A 20000-nucleotide genomic window follows, 5' to 3' on the forward strand; every position below is an offset into this window, starting at 1 on the left:
TCTGAATACCCGCGCTACTATGTAACAATTGTGTCGCGTCACTGGACTTGTATCGCATGCGGCAAGGGTTGCTCCTGACCAGACAGCGCATATTTATATGCGTACTGCATGTAAACAGAATCATGAAGCCTGTCTTGCATTTATCAGCGGTTCGTGCTTTTTTTTCTAAGTTCGAAGTATATGACGCATTTAATTATAAGCTATATCGATTGGAGAAAAAGGGCATCGCTGCAATTGTCACGAAGCGCTATAGAGAAATAACTAGTTCGCTCTTCAGCATCAAAGGTAATCTTCTGAACTGGAAAATGATCTTAGATTAATTCAGCATTGTTATTTTCCCTGTAGACATAACATGAAAGGATGTCTTTTCCACAACTAACTTTCAAGTTCTCTCAGGATTTGTTATTATTGCTTGGGTTTCTAGTGAATTTAATATTTCACTATACACGCTGTGTATTGTACATATTTGCAAGTATTTGTTCCGCAAAATGTTGCCTAATAATAAAACGTTGTGTCTTATTTTCTGAAATTATTGCTTGTTAAAATCGCTCTTGTTTCAGATATCAATACATTAACTGTTCATGTAAATGTCAATTTTAAACTCGATAGAGACCTACTAGAGATTTTGTCTTGATGACTGCAACAGTTTTATCAATACTGAACAATCAGTACTTTTTTTTACATATATACCCCCGTAGGAAGTAAAGGCGATATACTGGACTCACCGTCGCCTGGTTTCCTGGTCTGTATGCCAGTCCTTCCGTTTGTCTGTCTCTAGGCAAATTATTTCAAGAAAATGACCCTTACGCTTTTAATTAATATTCAAACTTGCATAGATTTCATAAGTTATGGATGTACGATTGTATCACCTTGATGTAAAGCATTCTTTGTGGAAAGCAATGATAGATGGATAATACATGTTAACAAGCAATGATAGATGGATAATACATGTTAACAAGCAATGATAGATGGATAATACATGTTAACAAGCAATGCTAGATGGATACTACATGTTAACAAGCAATGCTAGATGGATACTACATGTTAACAAGCAATGATAGATGGATAATACATGTTAACAAGACAATGATAGATGGATACTACATGTTAACAAGACAATGATAGATGGATACTACATGTTAACAAGACAATGCATCGTATGATTCCGTTTTAACACAACGACAATAATCAGGCTTTGTAATGGAAGAAGTTCATTCATAAGTGAATTTAAACTTCTTGCATAGTTTATAAACTCAAGCATTTATATATCAACTGTGCTCAGGCGTTACTATTATACATGCAATTGTTGGCACCCATATTTGTGAAAACGTCTTCGTATATGACATTTTATTGAGAATATTGTATTACTCGTCTCTAAACGCGTTAATAATACACACGGACAAGATTTATGGCTCTTATTCTATTCTATCACATACTGTTGCGTAAATAAAGAACGTCGTTGATTTTAAATAACGGTTCTAAATATCTTTGGAACTGATCGACACTAAAACGTCAAATTGCAATTCATTAATAGCGAACACGCAATAATGTAAAATAAAATTACTACTTAAAGCAAATAGATGCTAGCTGTTTCAACGAAACAAAACTCCCCAAACTAAGCATCGCGTGACCGTTAAGCGTTTTAATACAGAAAACCGTGGTAGGCAATTCCCAAATTATGAAGGCAATCTTTATTCCATTATCAGAAAATGATATTTCCTTTCACCATAGTCGTTTGGTCTGCACGATAGCGTGGTTTACGGATCCTGCCAGCACGTAAATAATTTTTCAAGACAGTTTATTGATTTTAGCGTGACATTCCGTTGAATTGTAGGCGCTGTGTCTCTTTACACTTGAAGCTTAGAGGCGAAGCGAGGCAGACGCATCGGTTTGTTTTCTTGGAATGACAGAGCATTAACTGTATTAATTGGATGAGTGTTTGTTTAGCGTGAAGTTCGTGGATCATTATGATTATGTCATATTGACCTGTAAGCCATTAATGTAGTTTTGTACGGATGCTCTTTAAAGAATTGCATACATTATGTTCAGTTTTCAGTATATCTGTCGCTGTTGTTAGTTCTATGAATGGCTGCGTGTCTAAAAATATAATTATATTTCAAGCTTTCCTCGTGCTTTGTTTTTGCCTTTATTGTTTTGACATATGCATTATTTACTACTCTGCTGTTCTATATTTTATGAATAATTGACCGCTTGCCTGATATAAAAGTCTCCTGGATTTTAACACTGATATCTGTCCTGATGGATTATCTTAAGTTTAATTTCTTGTTACATCTAAGCAAGCTATCAAAGGTATGTCAAAGTTATAGCGGAAAGTTTGAGGCTTAACGAATCGTTTATTTTTCTGCGGTGTTCCTTTTCATAAACCATTATGTTAGTTCTGTAAATAAATATTATTGATGACCGTTAAAACAACACACTGTTTGTGCCATTTGTTTACATATACCGTAACCCAATGACATTAATCGAGTAGTGTACATTTTTCAACTGGCGGTTGAAAACATCTTTCAGTGGTACATGTGTTGATAAAAATAAAACACATACAAACGATTTATGAAGGTTTATTATTTGTTGATCATTATTAACACATTGATTTATACAGTTGAAGAATTAGTCTGATGTAAACACCTATTCTATTCGATAGCACACTGTTTTAAAATAATGCAAGGCACTTAACAAAGTGAGATACATGTATATCAACTCATAGACCGAGCATTGTTTCAAGTTGTATTGGAACAATAGTTTGGTACATAACGCTTAACTCTTTTGGATTTCAGCGAAAGATGGAATGATCTACAACACTTAACCCATTGATGTCTAGTGGACTCTCCCATCCTTCTAAATTGGATCAATTTATTTCCAAAATTAGGGATGTCTAGTACACTTATTTCTATATTTAGAAAATTTATTACTGAAAATCCTTTTAGCAAACAGCGCAGACCCAGATGAGACGCCGCATCATGCGGCGTCTCATCTGGGTCTACGCTGTTTGCAATGTCCTTTTTTCAGGACGCTAGGCATAAATGGGTTAACATAACGGAAAGGTGTTTCTGTTAAAATGCATTGTATTTTCGTTAATACCAACACATTTCGATGTATGTTAAGGTGGATGTGATATATTCTCATGATATACACTAGCCGAGTGTTTTTGTCGCGAAGATAACCGACTGATTGAGAACGCATTTAGCTATAATTACCGATGTTTTATTGGTTCACTGTGATATGATTGACGACGAACATAAATAGCGTATTGCATTAATATATCAGGCGTGTTTATACATGTGCCCAGCCTTATTTGCCAATAACTATCACATTAGCAATACAACACATGACATAAAGAAGGAACAACTTGTTTGGTTCAGGAAGGAGAAATAAGTATGAAGAAATCGTCCAACATATATTATATCTTACTAGACTTTAAATTGTCCACACATTTTTATTTTTACCCATTTATGCCTAGTGGACTCTCCCATCCTTCTAAATTGGATCAATTTATTTTCAAAATTAGGGATGTCTAGTATATTTATTTCTATATTTAGAATAGTTCTTACAGAAATTCCTTTAAGCAAACAGCGCAGACCCTTATATACGCAGCATCATGCGGTGTCTCATCTGGGTCTACGCTGTCTGCCAAGGCCTTTTTTCTAGACGCTAGGCATACATGGGTTAAACTTGCAATATCATAAAAAAGGAACCACATGATTGTTTTTCGAATATCTTTTTGATTATAATTAAGCCGTGTTCTGTGAAAAAAGGGTTAAATGAATGAGCGTAAAGTGTCGTCCCAGATTTGCCTGTGCAGTCCACATAGGCTAATCAGGGACGACACTTTCCGCTTTTATGGTATTTTTAGTTTTAAGGAAGTCTCTCCTTACCGCAAATCAAGTTAAGGCGGAAAGTGTCGTCCCTGGTTAGCCTTGCGGACCTGGGATGACACTTCACGCACATGCATTAAGTATACGGAGGAAACGGACTTGAGAGCGTTTCAAATCAGCCTTGGGCTTTCTATGCAATCGAGCTAAATAAATTAGCTAAATATTACGAACTTATTTATATTTCACTAGTTTAGTATATCACATGCGCATTCTCGTATGCTGGAACAGGTCAGCCTTAGTCCACATGGTCTCAGTTTAGCAACATTTATGGTATTTTGCATCACTTAAAGTTGAATACGCAAACCGATTAAAGACGTCATCAACATATATCCCCAGCTATTTGTGTTTCGTTATATTTACTTATGTAAATTTCTACGTTCACATTCAATGCTACTATTGATTCAACTATCAGTGCTATTGTAACTATATGTTGCAGATACTAATTAGAGTCGCGTTCTCATGTGGATTGTTTTCATTTGGTATGAAAAATACAAAAGTGTCATCACAATTATATAATGTATTAGTATGCATGTTTACACATGTGTGTGTTGATGTGTTATCGATTAAATATATAATATATTTCACATTTATTTTATGTACGGCAAAATATAAACTGTAACTAATATTTTGGACGACAGTAACATAAACTGCGATTTTTGGGTATTTAATCTAAGAATAACAACAAAAACGTTGTTATAACAACTCGCGTATTTTAGTAGATCAACTGTATTTTCGCGGATAATAGAACTGGAGAGCCTGGGACTATATTGTCTAAGTGTATAGATGTTCACGGTATTGTTTTTCCTCTTTCAAAGTTGAATTAAGCAAACCGATTGAACACATCACACACATGATTTATCTGGCGTCTTGTTTTTCGTTGTATTTACTTTGTTTGATTGCTTCGGTCAATGCATGCCTTGACTACACGGTTAGCACCATTTACATTCTTTGTTCATGCCAATTATTGAAATATTTAAACGAATCAATAGTAATTCGGAATATATGAATTTAAATCTACAGAAACATAATCAGAGGATAAAGTCTTCTTAATACTCGCTAGTCATTTATTTAGGTAAAGTAACTACCTGCGGCCTACATGCAACGCGACATTCACTGTCGATCAACTTCTCTGTATAAATGAAAATCGCTTTGAAGATACGGTCCAAGCAGAAAAAATAATTCCAACATGAAAATTGAAAGCTCTGTTATTACATTCCACAAACCACTGAGCATTTAATGTTATTTTTATAGGCCACATTATCAGTCATTTTTCACGAAAACAATAATCTAACTTCTATTAAGACAAATGTTGCCGTATATTTCTGAATACCCGCGCTACTATGTAACAATTGTGTCGCGTCACTGGACTTGTATCGCATGCGGCAAGGGTTGCTCCTGACCAGACAGCGCATATTTATATGCGTACTGCATGTAAACAGAATCATGAAGCCTGTCTTGCATTTATCAGCGGTTCGTGCTTTTTTTTCTAAGTTCGAAGTATATGACGCATTTAATTATAAGCTATATCGATTGGAGAAAAAGGGCATCGCTGCAATTGTCACGAAGCGCTATAGAGAAATAACTAGTTCGCTCTTCAGCATCAAAGGTAATCTTCTGAACTGGAAAATGATCTTAGATTAATTCAGCATTGTTATTTTCCCTGTAGACATAACATGAAAGGATGTCTTTTCCACAAATTACTTTCAAGTTCTCTCAGGATTTGTTATTATTGCTTGGGTTTCTAGTGAATTTAATATTTCACTATACACGCTGTGTATTGTACATATTTGCAAGTATTTGTTCCGCAAAATGTTGCCTAATAATAAAACGTTGTGTCTTATTTTCTGAAATTATTGCTTGTTAAAATCGCTCTTGTTTCAGATATCAATACATTAACTGTTCATGTAAATGTCAATTTTAAACTCGATAGAGACCTACTAGAGATTTTGTCTTGATGACTGCAACAGTTTTATCAATACTGAACAATCAGTACTTTTTTTTACATATATACCCCCGTAGGAAGTAAAGGCGATATACTGGACTCACCGTCGCCTGGTTTCCTGGTCTGTATGCCAGTCCTTCCGTTTGTCTGTCTCTAGGCAAATTATTTCAAGAAAATGACCCTTACGCTTTTAATTAATATTCAAACTTGCATAGATTTCATAAGTTATGGATGTACGATTGTATCACCTTGATGTAAAGCATTCTTTGTGGAAAGCAATGATAGATGGATAATACATGTTAACAAGCAATGATAGATGGATAATACATGTTAACAAGCAATGATAGATGGATAATACATGTTAACAAGCAATGCTAGATGGATACTACATGTTAACAAGCAATGCTAGATGGATACTACATGTTAACAAGCAATGATAGATGGATAATACATGTTAACAAGACAATGATAGATGGATACTACATGTTAACAAGACAATGATAGATGGATACTACATGTTAACAAGACAATGCATCGTATGATTCCGTTTTAACACAACGACAATAATCAGGCTTTGTAATGGAAGAAGTTCATTCATAAGTGAATTTAAACTTCTTGCATAGTTTATAAACTCAAGCATTTATATATCAACTGTGCTCAGGCGTTACTATTATACATGCAATTGTTGGCACCCATATTTGTGAAAACGTCTTCGTATATGACATTTTATTGAGAATATTGTATTACTCGTCTCTAAACGCGTTAATAATACACACGGACAAGATTTATGGCTCTTATTCTATTCTATCACATACTGTTGCGTAAATAAAGAACGTCGTTGATTTTAAATAACGGTTCTAAATATCTTTGGAACTGATCGACACTAAAACGTCAAATTGCAATTCATTAATAGCGAACACGCAATAATGTAAAATAAAATTACTACTTAAAGCAAATAGATGCTAGCTGTTTCAACGAAACAAAACTCCCCAAACTAAGCATCGCGTGACCGTTAAGCGTTTTAATACAGAAAACCGTGGTAGGCAATTCCCAAATTATGAAGGCAATCTTTATTCCATTATCAGAAAATGATATTTCCTTTCACCATAGTCGTTTGGTCTGCACGATAGCGTGGTTTACGGATCCTGCCAGCACGTAAATAATTTTTCAAGACAGTTTATTGATTTTAGCGTGACATTCCGTTGAATTGTAGGCGCTGTGTCTCTTTACACTTGAAGCTTAGAGGCGAAGCGAGGCAGACGCATCGGTTTGTTTTCTTGGAATGACAGAGCATTAACTGTATTAATTGGATGAGTGTTTGTTTAGCGTGAAGTTCGTGGATCATTATGATTATGTCATATTGACCTGTAAGCCATTAATGTAGTTTTGTACGGATGCGCTTTAAAGAATTGCATACATTATGTTCAGTTTTCAGTATATCTGTCGCTGTTGTTAGTTCTATGAATGGCTGCGTGTCTAAAAATATAATTATATTTCAAGCTTTCCTCGTGCTTTGTTTTTGCCTTTATTGTTTTGACATATGCATTATTTACTACTCTGCTGTTCTATATTTTATGAATAATTGACCGCTTGCCTGATATAAAAGTCTCCTGGATTTTAACACTGATATCTGTCCTGATGGATTATCTTAAGTTTAATTTCTTGTTACATCTAAGCAAGCTATCAAAGGTATGTCAAAGTTATAGCGGAAAGTTTGAGGCTTAACGAATCGTTTATTTTTCTGCGGTGTTCCTTTTCATAAACCATTATGTTAGTTCTGTAAATAAATATTATTGATGACCGTTAAAACAACACACTGTTTGTGCCATTTGTTTACATATACCGTAACCCAATGACATTAATCGAGTAGTGTACATTTTTCAACTGGCGGTTGAAAACATCTTTCAGTGGTACATGTGTTGATAAAAATAAAACACATACAAACGATTTATGAAGGTTTATTATTTGTTGATCATTATTAACACATTGATTTATACAGTTGAAGAATTAGTCTGATGTAAACACCTATTCTATTCGATAGCACACTGTTTTAAAATAATGCAAGGCACTTAACAAAGTGAGATACATGTATATCAACTCATAGACCGAGCATTGTTTCAAGTTGTATTGGAACAATAGTTTGGTACATAACGCTTAACTCTTTTGGATTTCAGCGAAAGATGGAATGATCTACAACACTTAACCCATTGATGTCTAGTGGACTCTCCCATCCTTCTAAATTGGATCAATTTATTTCCAAAATTAGGGATGTCTAGTATACTTATTTCTATATTTAGAAAATTTATTACTGAAAATCCTTTTAGCAAACAGCGCAGACCCAGATGAGACGCCGCATCATGCGGCGTCTCATCTGGGTCTACGCTGTTTGCAATGTCCTTTTTTCAGGACGCTTGGCATAAATGGGTTAACATAACGGAAAGGTGTTTCTGTTAAAATGCATTGTATTTTCGTTAATACCAACACATTTCGATGTATGTTAAGGTGGATGTGATATATTCTCATGATATACACTAGCCGAGTGTTTTTGTCGCGAAGATAACCGACTGATTGAGAACGCATTTAGCTATAATTACCGATGTTTTATTGGTTCACTGTGATATGATTGACGACGAACATAAATAGCGTATTGCATTAATATATCAGGCGTGTTTATACATGTGCCCAGCCTTATTTGCCAATAACTATCACATTAGCAATACAACACATGACATAAAGAAGGAACAACTTGTTTGGTTCAGGAAGGAGAAATAAGTATGAAGAAATCGTCCAACATATATTATATCTTACTAGACTTTAAATTGTCCACACATTTTTATTTTTACCCATTTATGCCTAGTGGACTCTCCCATCCTTCTAAATTGGATCAATTTATTTTCAAAATTAGGGATGTCTAGTATATTTATTTCTATATTTAGAATAGTTCTTACAGAAATTCCTTTAAGCAAACAGCGCAGACCCTTATATACGCAGCATCATGCGGTGTCTCATCTGGGTCTACGCTGTCTGCCAAGGCCTTTTTTCTAGACGCTAGGCATACATGGGTTAAACTTGCAATATCATAAAAAAGGAACCACATGATTGTTTTTCGAATATCTTTTTGATTATAATTAAGCCGTGTTCTGTGAAAAAAGGGTTAAATGAATGAGCGTAAAGTGTCGTCCCAGATTTGCCTGTGCAGTCCACATAGGCTAATCAGGGACGACACTTTCCGCTTTTATGGTATTTTTAGTTTTAAGGAAGTCTCTCCTTACCGCAAATCAAGTTAAGGCGGAAAGTGTCGTCCCTGATTAGCCTTGCGGACCTGGGATGACACTTCACGCACATGCATTAAGTATACGGAGGAAACGGACTTGAGAGCGTTTCAAATCAGCCTTGGGCTTTCTATGCAATCGAGCTAAATAAATTAGCTAAATATTACGAACTTATTTATATTTCACTAGTTTAGTATATCACATGCGCATTCTCGTATGCTGGAACAGGTCAGCCTTAGTCCACATGGTCTCAGTTTAGCAACATTTATGGTATTTTGCATCACTTAAAGTTGAATACGCAAACCGATTAAAGACGTCATCAACATATATCCCCAGCTATTTGTGTTTCGTTATATTTACTTATGTAAATTTCTACGTTCACATTCAATGCTACTATTGATTCAACTATCAGTGCTATTGTAACTATATGTTGCAGATACTAATTAGAGTCGCGTTCTCAGAAAACTGGCATAATGCATGTGCGTAAAGTTTCGTCCCATATTAGCCTGTGCAGTCCACACAGGCTAATCAGGGACGACACTTTCCGCTTTTATGGTATTTTTAATTCCAAGGAAGTACTTCCTTACCGAAAATCAAGTTAAGGCGGAAAGTGTCGTCCCTGATTAGCTTGTGCGCACTGCACAGGCTAATCTGGGACGACACATAACGCACAAACATTATGCCCAGTTTTCTGAGAACGCGACACATTATTATTTGTATATTCGAACGAATCAATAGGCATTTAGCATAAAAACTCGAAACTACAGGCGCATAGTCAGGAAATGAATTGGTATTAATCCATGTATGCCAAGTGGACTCTCCCATTCTTCTAAATTGGATCAATTAATTTCCAAAATTAGGGAAGTCTAGTATATTTATTTCTATATTTAAAATATTTCTCACAGAAATTCCTTTAAGAAAACAGCGAAGATCCTGATGAGACGCCGCACAATGCGGCGTCTCATCTGGGTCTACGCTGTTTGCCGAAGCCTTTTTCTAGACGCTAGGCATAAACGGGTTAATAACCGCTAGCATTTTATTTAAGGCAAGTAGCAACCTGCCTGTAGAATGCAACAAGCCATTTAATGCCTAATATTTGTATACTCAACAATTACGATGCAGCGATGGTTTGAGCAAATCATTTTGGTTAAACATAATATGGCAAGTCTTTAAGTTCCTCAAACATCTGAGCATTAAGTGTCCTGTTTATGAACACACAGTGTAAAGCTATGTTGTTATTTAGCAAAACAACTTTCTTGATGAACACAATAATATTAGTTTCATAAAAGAACGTATTGCTTTATTTATCTGGGGAAATGCTAGTGTTACTATAAAACAATATAGAAGTGCGAAAATGCGTGTTATATCTTATGCAGCAATGTTAACCCATTTATGCCTTGCGTCCTGAAAAAAGGACATTGCAAACAGCGTAGACCCAGATGAGACGCCGCACGATGCAGCGTCTCATCTGGGTCTGCGCTGTTTGCTTAAAGGATTTTCAGTAATAAATATTCTAAATATAGAAATAAGTATACTTGACATCCCTAATTTTGGAAATAAATTGATCCAACTTAGAAGGATGGGAGAGTCCACTGGGCATAAATGGGTTAAAAAAACAACTTTGCTCCTTACCGTATTGTGCGAATACGCGGCTGCGTATGATACTCGATAACTATTGTGTAGTTGTGCAAGCAATTGTGTTAATTTGTTATTGCATAATTAACAGACTCAGTAAGTTGTATCAAGTTACCGAAAAATATGCTGTGTTGTTATACCTATGAACCTGTCGGAAAAGTATGTGTATATTTAAGATTTGGGACGATGTACTGTTGAACAAGTCTGACGAAACTTTCTGCCTGCCTGTCAGAATCACGAAATTGCAGTTCGTGTCTTTCTATGTTGCTATCCTAGCGGTTCTTTCTTATTTCGAGTGTATGACACATTTCATTAAAAGCTTTATTGATTTTGGAAAAAGATGCATCGCTTCATTTGTCGAGAAGCGCTATAGCGAAATAACTAGTTTGCCCTTCAGCGTCAAAGGTGATCGTCAGAACTGTAAAATGATCTTATATTAATTCAGCTTTGTTATTTTTCCTATCGACATAACTTGAAATGATGTGTTTTCAAGACCTTTGTTCCGGAGTGTTTCTCAGAATATGTTGGTAACGCTTGGGGTTCTGGTGAATTTATTATCTATTAATATACGAACTATATTTAACATTTTTGCAAATATTTGTTACGCGTAGTATTTCCTAATCATTAAATCTAATTGACATATTTTCTGACAATCTCGTTTTTGTCATCACTCTTGTTATATGTACTATTACTACTTCTGTTTATGCCAAAACAATTTTAAACTTGATCGAGATTTATAAGCGATAATAGACCACATATGCCAATACTATAATTTGGTCATCATTACATTCCACAGTAAAATAATTAATGTAAAATCAATACATTGTCTTTCATGTATACCTCCATACAAAGTGAAGACATTATACTGGAACTAAGCATTGATGCTTGTCCGTTTGTTTGTTCCCTCATCTGTGTGTCCTAAGCCATATTATTTTCGGAGACGTTCTCTTACTCTTTTTCTTACGCTTTGCAAAGTACATTATTCAAACTCGCATGGATTGTACATTATGGTATGACGTTGTGCATGTAAGATTTGTATCAGCATACGTTAAACATTTCACGTTTTATGTCACTCTTTGTAAATTGAGACATTTGAAGATTGTTCGTTAACATTTTTATTTGTACTTAACAGTTTATTAGCAAACATACATCTCTCATACTAATATGTTCAGATGGTATTTTGGGTAGGAAATAGTGTCTATTGGACCTCTAATTACTGTCGTTAAATCATGACCATGAGGTAAAAATGTGCAACACCCATGGAACAACTAGTTAATACAGACTTATTGAACAAAATAACTCCTAAAGATTACTATTTGGAAAGATTACAACGTATTGTGTTTCTTTACAGTTCTGTTAAAGTATACTCCATTCATAACATGTCTTATTTGAATTGAAATATCTGAAAGCGGCGTCGGCGAAGTTTTGGTTTGAGATGGGGATACAATCTGCACTACTGCGCATGCTTTAGAAAAGGAGACAGTTTCAAGATGTATCATTTTGATGAGGCTACACAACACACATCAGTGTACAAACGTAATGTAATCATCATGTTTGGAACGTAACCCATATCGGTTGATCAATGCCCATTTCTTCAGACTGTAAGTGAGTAGTTTATGCGACGTATTTGGATTATTTCCAATGTTTAATTTCTACATTGGGTCCGTTTATTCGTGTAATTGTAATTGTACTAAGAGCATTATAACGCCCATACATTTTCTGGATGATGAATTAAATTTTTTGTTTAGCCAACGATAGTAAACAGTTATTACTTACAACAATAAATGCCAATACATCCTGTTTAGGTTGGCTTCTTATTGACAAGAAACAAATAGTTAAGCTTATTCATCAGCGAGTAATGCCTTTATTTTATTTCATTTTTAGAAAAGAATGATTGAGAGCTAGTTTGTAATGGAATGTTTGACAAAGTCCAAATATGCATCCATATTTCTATTCACCATTGGTTATAGTAGTCTAAATGCAATTATGTGCAATCACATATTTCTCAATTCGTCTTTAATTTTGAAATGTAAACTTAAAAAAACTAAACGCGAGAGGACGCTATTTGTTCCAAAGAAACAAACATCTCCAAAACTTAGCTTTCCGTGGCCATTAACCTTTTAAGTACAGCTTACCATACCATGCAATTCCCAAAGTAATTAGGGCATTCACTAAACCATTAATGATATTTCCTTTCAACCTAGACGTTTGGTCTGCACGATAGCGTAGATTACGGTTCTTGCCAGTTCCTAAATAATATTCATAACCGAATATTGATTTTAGCGTTAAATTCCACTGAATGCAAGAAGCTGTTACGCTTTTCACTTGAAGCACAGCAACGAGTTGAGGCTGCCCCATTGTTTTGTGTTGATTGAATAACAGAGCAGTTACTTTATTATTTGGATAAAAGTTAGTTCAGCGTATAGTTCTTGGACCATTATGCCTATGCTGCATTGGTAGGTAAGCTATGCATGTAGTGTTTTACAGATGAGATGCAGAGATGCATAATATGATTCGGTGTGAGTATATCTGTCACTAGTTAAATGACAACTTGTCTAAAAACAGTTTGTCATAATATAAAAATCTGTCCTCGGTTCATTATCCCTATTTGTTTACATATTATATTATTGCATAAACTATATCTATAATGACCTCTGGCTTGGAGGGCTTGAACGGAAGAAATCGTGATTCAACAAGGCGATTCACGTGCCGTAAAAGCCTGTTATGTGTTTTTCATATCCATAAACTGGTCCACGCTCAGTTACTTCCCTTAGTGGATTCGATGTAGTCAAATGAACTTTGTTAATAATTAATTCAGCCTTCGACGACTTTCCAATCATACATGGGAAACTGAATAAGCACCAGTTCCCTAATGCATGCCGGGATAAAGGCAATTAATATTTCAATCCACTTTTCAAAGTATACCATCTGCAGTCTCTTGAAAATAGATTTATTTTATTGGCAACGTCAATAAAGTTAAGATTATTTACTCAACACTTTCACAAGACAATGCTGTAAATGTAAGTGTTTATTTACCTGCAACGTTCCTGCTGTATGCTTGAAATACTTCAGTGACAATATGTTGGCAGTACTAATATTTAGAAAATTTAGTTGAAACGAAATACGAAGACTTGTACGAAAGAAACATTTATGAAAACAATGACTTATTCTGACGATATATTTATCCGTCACGACCAGTGAATTCCAAAATAATTCCTCATTCCTTATTTTGCGCGGCTGCATTTCAAATTTTCATTAACCCACTGTTTGATTATATTTAAATCTAAAACTGCCTATCCGAAGGTAAAGCTTCGTCATTTCCGATGATGACCGAGTGAGGCATATGTAAAACACAACCTTGAACCATATGACGTCATATGAAATAATCGAATTATTTTGTCGATGTAAAATAAACAAGTATTGTTTTCAATGTTATTTTAATTTATTTTGGTATGTGTGATGTGTTTATGCAATAATAGCGAAAATACACATTTTCTCGGACGTGTTGATCACTCGGGCAGGAACGGATTTTTCGAGCGCCCGTAGATAAGTAACCCTGGTTTTATCTGGTTAGTTTGTTGTGGAAGACGTTAGTATATAACGTATTGATACACTTTAAATATACCACATACCTGGTATACAAAAGCCACGCTATATTTGCCAATATTTATAAAGGTAGTAATGAAATAAATTACATGAACGGAAAGAACAAAAATACACAATTTTCGATAAACCCTTTGTTTAAATAAAGATTAAATAAATGGAAAGAAGTCTTCATTTACCTCATTGGCTTTTTCCATTTCGCATTAAACCATTTTTATTTCGAAACAATCGATCTTTAAATAACAACGATATTCGGCGTTGTTAAAATGAAATTCTTTGAACTCGAAATAATTGAGATTCCATTTTATCATTACATTTCTTAGACGCAGCCTTCTATTTCGCGTGTGTCTGAGCACAGTTTGCTTGCCAAAGGGTTCCTTCTAACTGAAGTTCATTACAAAATAAAGACATAAGAAGCCTAATCGATGTTCTGAAACGTGAAGCGTTATTGCAAATTCCCTGTTTAACCCATTTATGCCAAGTGAACTCTCCCATCCCTCTAAATTTGATCAATTTATTTCCAAAATTAGGGATGTCAAGCATATTTATTTCTATATTTAGAATATTTCTTACAGATATTCCTTTGTGTAACGCCGTTTGCATTTAATCATAGTGAACCTGAAGATATAGTGAAGATCTGTTTTACAGCTTTCCGTTACAATGAAGCAGTCGATAATTAACCCTTAAAGCGCTGGAGCTGAATTTTAAAGGCCTTTGCAAACAGTTTGGATCCAGATGAGACGCCACAGAACGTGGCGTCTCATCAGGATCCAAACTGTTTGCTATTCTGATAGTATTCTTTGAAAAAAATCGAAGAAAATGCTAATTTTAGAAATTCAGCAGACGACATTTTAGCAGACGACAAATTTCCCAGCATGCAAAGGGTTAATTATCCGATCATATTGTCATGCTTTCCGAGGAACAAGAGGAATAGGATTGAGAACAGAAACACTACTTGGTTATGACTTATAAGCTATGCATAAGGGTGTCAAACACCTTGGAAGATTTATATTATAATTCACTCAACCAATGTGTGTAACTGAAAACATGGCATTCTGACCATGTCAATTTTGTTGGAAATTCCATTTAATACGGAAAAGAGCACATACAATTTAATGTGATACTTCTTAGTATAGTATTTGTAGCAGAACATGTTCGGTAATACAGGCACTTAGGTTATGTAATTAGGCATTTTACTGTTTGATGTACGGCTTTTTCTAAAAATACATTAGGATGATCTGGATGTGCAGTATATAGAGCTAGGTTCAATCCCCAATAATAAATATTGATCGTTGCGGTGACCCCAAGTATTAAAGCATATGTTGATGTTAAGTTACGCATTTCATACATTGTCTAATATTGTATAATCCATTGATATTTAATAGAAGACTTGCATTACACATATGATTCTTCTGATAATATTTCCTTTAATTCATTGGCCTGTGCATTTGGTGGTACAAATCTACTTAAGATTCTTAAGCCTGTATACTTGGTGGTACAAATCTTTTTAGGTTTCTTAAGCCTGTATACTTGGTGGTACAAATCTACTATAAGTTTCTTAAGCCTGTGTACTTGGCAGTACAAATCTCCTGAAGTTTCTTAAGCCTGTATTCTTGGTTGTACAAATCAACTTAAGTTTCTTAAGCCTATATACTTGGTTGTACAAATCTACTATGAGTTTCTTAAGCCTGTATACTTGGTAGTACAACTCTACTGAAGTTTCTTAAGCCAATATACTTAGTACAAATCTTCTGAAGTTTCTTAAGCCAATATACTTAGTACAAATCTACTGAAGTTTCTTTAGCCAATATACTTAGTACAAATCTACTGAAGTTTCTTAAGCCAATATACTTAGTACAAATCTACTGAAGTTTCTTAAGCCAATATACTTAGTACAAATCTACTGAAGTTTCTTAAGCCAATATACTTAGTACAAATCTACTGAAGTTTCTTAAGCCAATATTCTTAGTACAAATCTACTGAAGTTTCTTAAGCCAATATACTTAGTACAAATCTACTGAAGTTTCTTAAGCCAATATACTTAGTACAAATCTACTGAAGTTTCTTAAGCCAATATACTTAGTACAAATCTACTGAAGTTTCTTAAGCCAATATACTTAGTACAAATCTACTGAAGTTTCTTAAGCCAATATACTTAGTACAAATCTACTGAAGTTTCTTAAGCCAATATACTTAGTACAAATCTACTGAAGTTTCTTAAGCCAATATTCTTAGTACAAATCTACTGAAGTTTCTTAAGCCAATATACTTAGTACAAATCTACTGAAGTTTCTTAAGCCAATATACTTAGTACAAATCTACTGAAGTTTCTTAAGCCAATATACTTAGTACAAATCTACTGAAGTTTCTTAAGCCAATATACTTAGTACAAATCTACTGAAGTTTCTTAAGCCAATATACTTAGTACAAATCTACTGAGGCTTATAAGCATATCATGCAGCTACATAGCATCTTTCTTTTTCTAAATTACTGATTATTAAATTCAGAAATTATCAGTTGATCATATGTATATCAACTATTCGATAAATTTCAAAATGTAAAACTACTTCAATATATATATATGTTATGAGAATATGTAAACGTTTCTTTATCTATAGAAATAAGCCTATTTTTTGAATATTCGTATTCAACGTGCTTTTTTCAACGTTATTTTAAGTAAATTCGCTCTCAGAAAAAAGTGCGAAAATACATAGAATCCTTTTTTATGGAAATGTACATTTCTAGAACAACTTTTACCACTTGATCCTTACTATCGATAAGTGCCGATCGCCCCGTGTTTCAATTATTGCATTTGTGAATTGGGCCACTTTGTTGAAGTACTTGTTAACGTATTGAGCTCTGTTTCAGAGAAGAATTATGTTCATACAATGACAGGAGGCTAAATAAATAAAAACTTATGACGAAAATTGTACTTATTGACACTGCAAACGTGTACATAATATTTACAAATAGTTTTAAACTGATTGATAGCCATTTGGTAACAACGAAAGAAAAATATAAATGTAATATTCATTATGATTTGAGTTGAAATAGATGTATGATACGTGAAATGTTACAACCATGATTTGGCACATATTCGTGTATTTGTTATATTATACTCGTTTAAAGTAAATAAGTACCGATGATGTTAATTAAATACTTTCAATACTTTTACCCTTTACACGTAAATATTTGATATTTTGTATTGGTTGTTGAAATGAATCAACATCAATTGTATAAGTCCGTATAACGTATTAACGTTAAACATATTTTATAGGATCAACATCAGATGTCGTCATTTGTACCACGTACCGCACACACATTTTATAATTGCATGAACGTTACAGCTAATATTTTCGAGCGTAATCCGAACGTAACCTAATTACACGTTCGTTATAACATGCATCATATTAACCCTTTGCATGCTGGCATATTTGTTGTCTGCTAAAATGTCGTCTGCAGAATTTCTAAACTTAGCATTTTCTTCTATTTTTTTCAAAGAATACTATCAGAATAGCAAACAGTTTGGATCCTGATGTGACACCACGTTCTGTGGCGTCTCATCTGGATCCACACTGTTTGCAAAGGCCTTTAAAATTTGGTTCCCGCACTGAAAGGGTTAAAACAACACATTGCAGATCTTCAAAAACGCGATTAATGTATATGCCCTAATGCAAGAATACACTGAACATAAATTTATTTATAATCTCGGAATTCGTTTTCGCTCGAGGAAAACTTATTTAAAACGTATATTTCATAATATCATTAAATAATATGTGCACACCTGTTCTTTCGCAAATTTCGTGGTTTTGTGCATATTTAATAATATAATATGTATAACTGGTATTTAATAAAAAATGTAAGTTTATATGATTGTTAACAATACCATGATATATCTGTACTCGTACATAGCTAGGAATCATCTTTTTCTGGTCCAATATGGTATATAAGCTGTGCAATGTGTACACAACATTCTTAAACAAACTAAATTGTTTTACACGTTCTCAATATGTTTGAAGATGTGTTTAAATATGGCTATTACTTGGTTAATTAATTGAAAGCAAATGTTCAAGAATTAAGAAAACCCAGTAATGTTAGTTGTACAACTTAAGAAAAAAAAGACATCGCTTGGTTCAAATACTTCCGCATCGCGTGACCGTACAGCGTGACCGTACAGCGTTACCGTACAGCGTGACCGTACAGCGTGACCGTACAGCGTGACCGTACAGCGTGACCGTACAGCGTGACAGCGTGACCGTACAGCGTGACCGTACAGCGTGACCGTACAGCCTTAAATTCAATGTTGGCGGGAAATTTCTAATTATTGCGATTGTATTATATTATCAGACAATGATATTTCTTGTCAGTATTATTGGTTGGTCTGCGATGTGTGCGGATCGTAACAATTCCTCAATATTAGCCCATTACATTGTATTGATAATGACGTAGTTTTCCGTTGAATGCAAGACGCTCGCTCACTTTTCATTTTAAGATCAACGACGTGTGGAGCCGGTCGTATTGGTTTGTTTTGATGGGATAACAGACATTGGATTTTTTTCATTGGATAAGTGTTTGTTTAGCGTATAGTCTGTGAACCTGAATTTGAAGACCATATCGATTCGGTTTCATTGAGTAAATCTTCCCGGTAAGACATATTATTTTGTTTTGTACGGACAGTGTGAGCGTTCCAAAGACATGTTTTGTTTTCAGCATATTTTTAAACATTTTAATACAACGAATTGTATATAATATATAAACAGTGTGCAATTTCATCTCGTGGTTTCTTGTTTGTATATATGTTTGATATACATTATTAACTTTTTTACTTTGGTTTCATATTGTTGCAAAATGAAGTGGATTGTTCATTTTTATATAAAAATTCATATTCAAAGTATAATTTATTCTTTTATTATTATTTACCATATTCCTTTACTATATATCATATTTATCAGTACCTTTAAGAATCGTCATAACTTTATGCGTAACTGTTTTCGAAAGTCACTAGACACTAATAGCTGTTTGTGAATTTAATTTCTTCGATTTATACCACTCAAACAATACTTCAAGAGTACATGTATATATGTCAACCCATCGATAAATGTATATATTTTATGTCGTCTTGGCATGTGTAAATAACGATTCACATATGTTTTTAAGTGTTATAAATACACACTCATTTATGGAATGTGTTTTAAGAGCGCACTGTTTTGAAATCACACACTTCGCTATACAAATTCGAATATGCTTCATTGTACATACATTCCTTTTCTCTAAACCTGTGCGCCTGCCAATAGTAAACTATGTTTAAAGAACGCCAAATTCCTTCTTAACTCATAACATACTTAAGTGATCATGCAATTAACAATACTACTCCGTGTTTGTGTTTACATTATTCGCGTAAAAGCTAAGCGCATTGATTGATATTTTCCGGGACTAATGCTAATATTTATATCATGCCCTATTAAATGTAATATACAAGCTTATGTCTTATATCGTGATGCTGAAACATTGACCAAGATAGAGCAAGAATTGCATATTTTATTTTCCAGCATATTTAACTACAATCAGCAACCCATATGGGTCTTTTAAAACCAATTAAAATCGTATGTGTTTCATATCAATGCGTTATTCCTATATCAAGATTATTCTGTCATA

Source organism: Dreissena polymorpha, chromosome 9 (genome assembly GCF_020536995.1).
Source record: "Dreissena polymorpha isolate Duluth1 chromosome 9, UMN_Dpol_1.0, whole genome shotgun sequence".
In the NCBI taxonomy this organism is placed as follows: Eukaryota; Metazoa; Mollusca; class Bivalvia; order Myida; family Dreissenidae; genus Dreissena; species Dreissena polymorpha.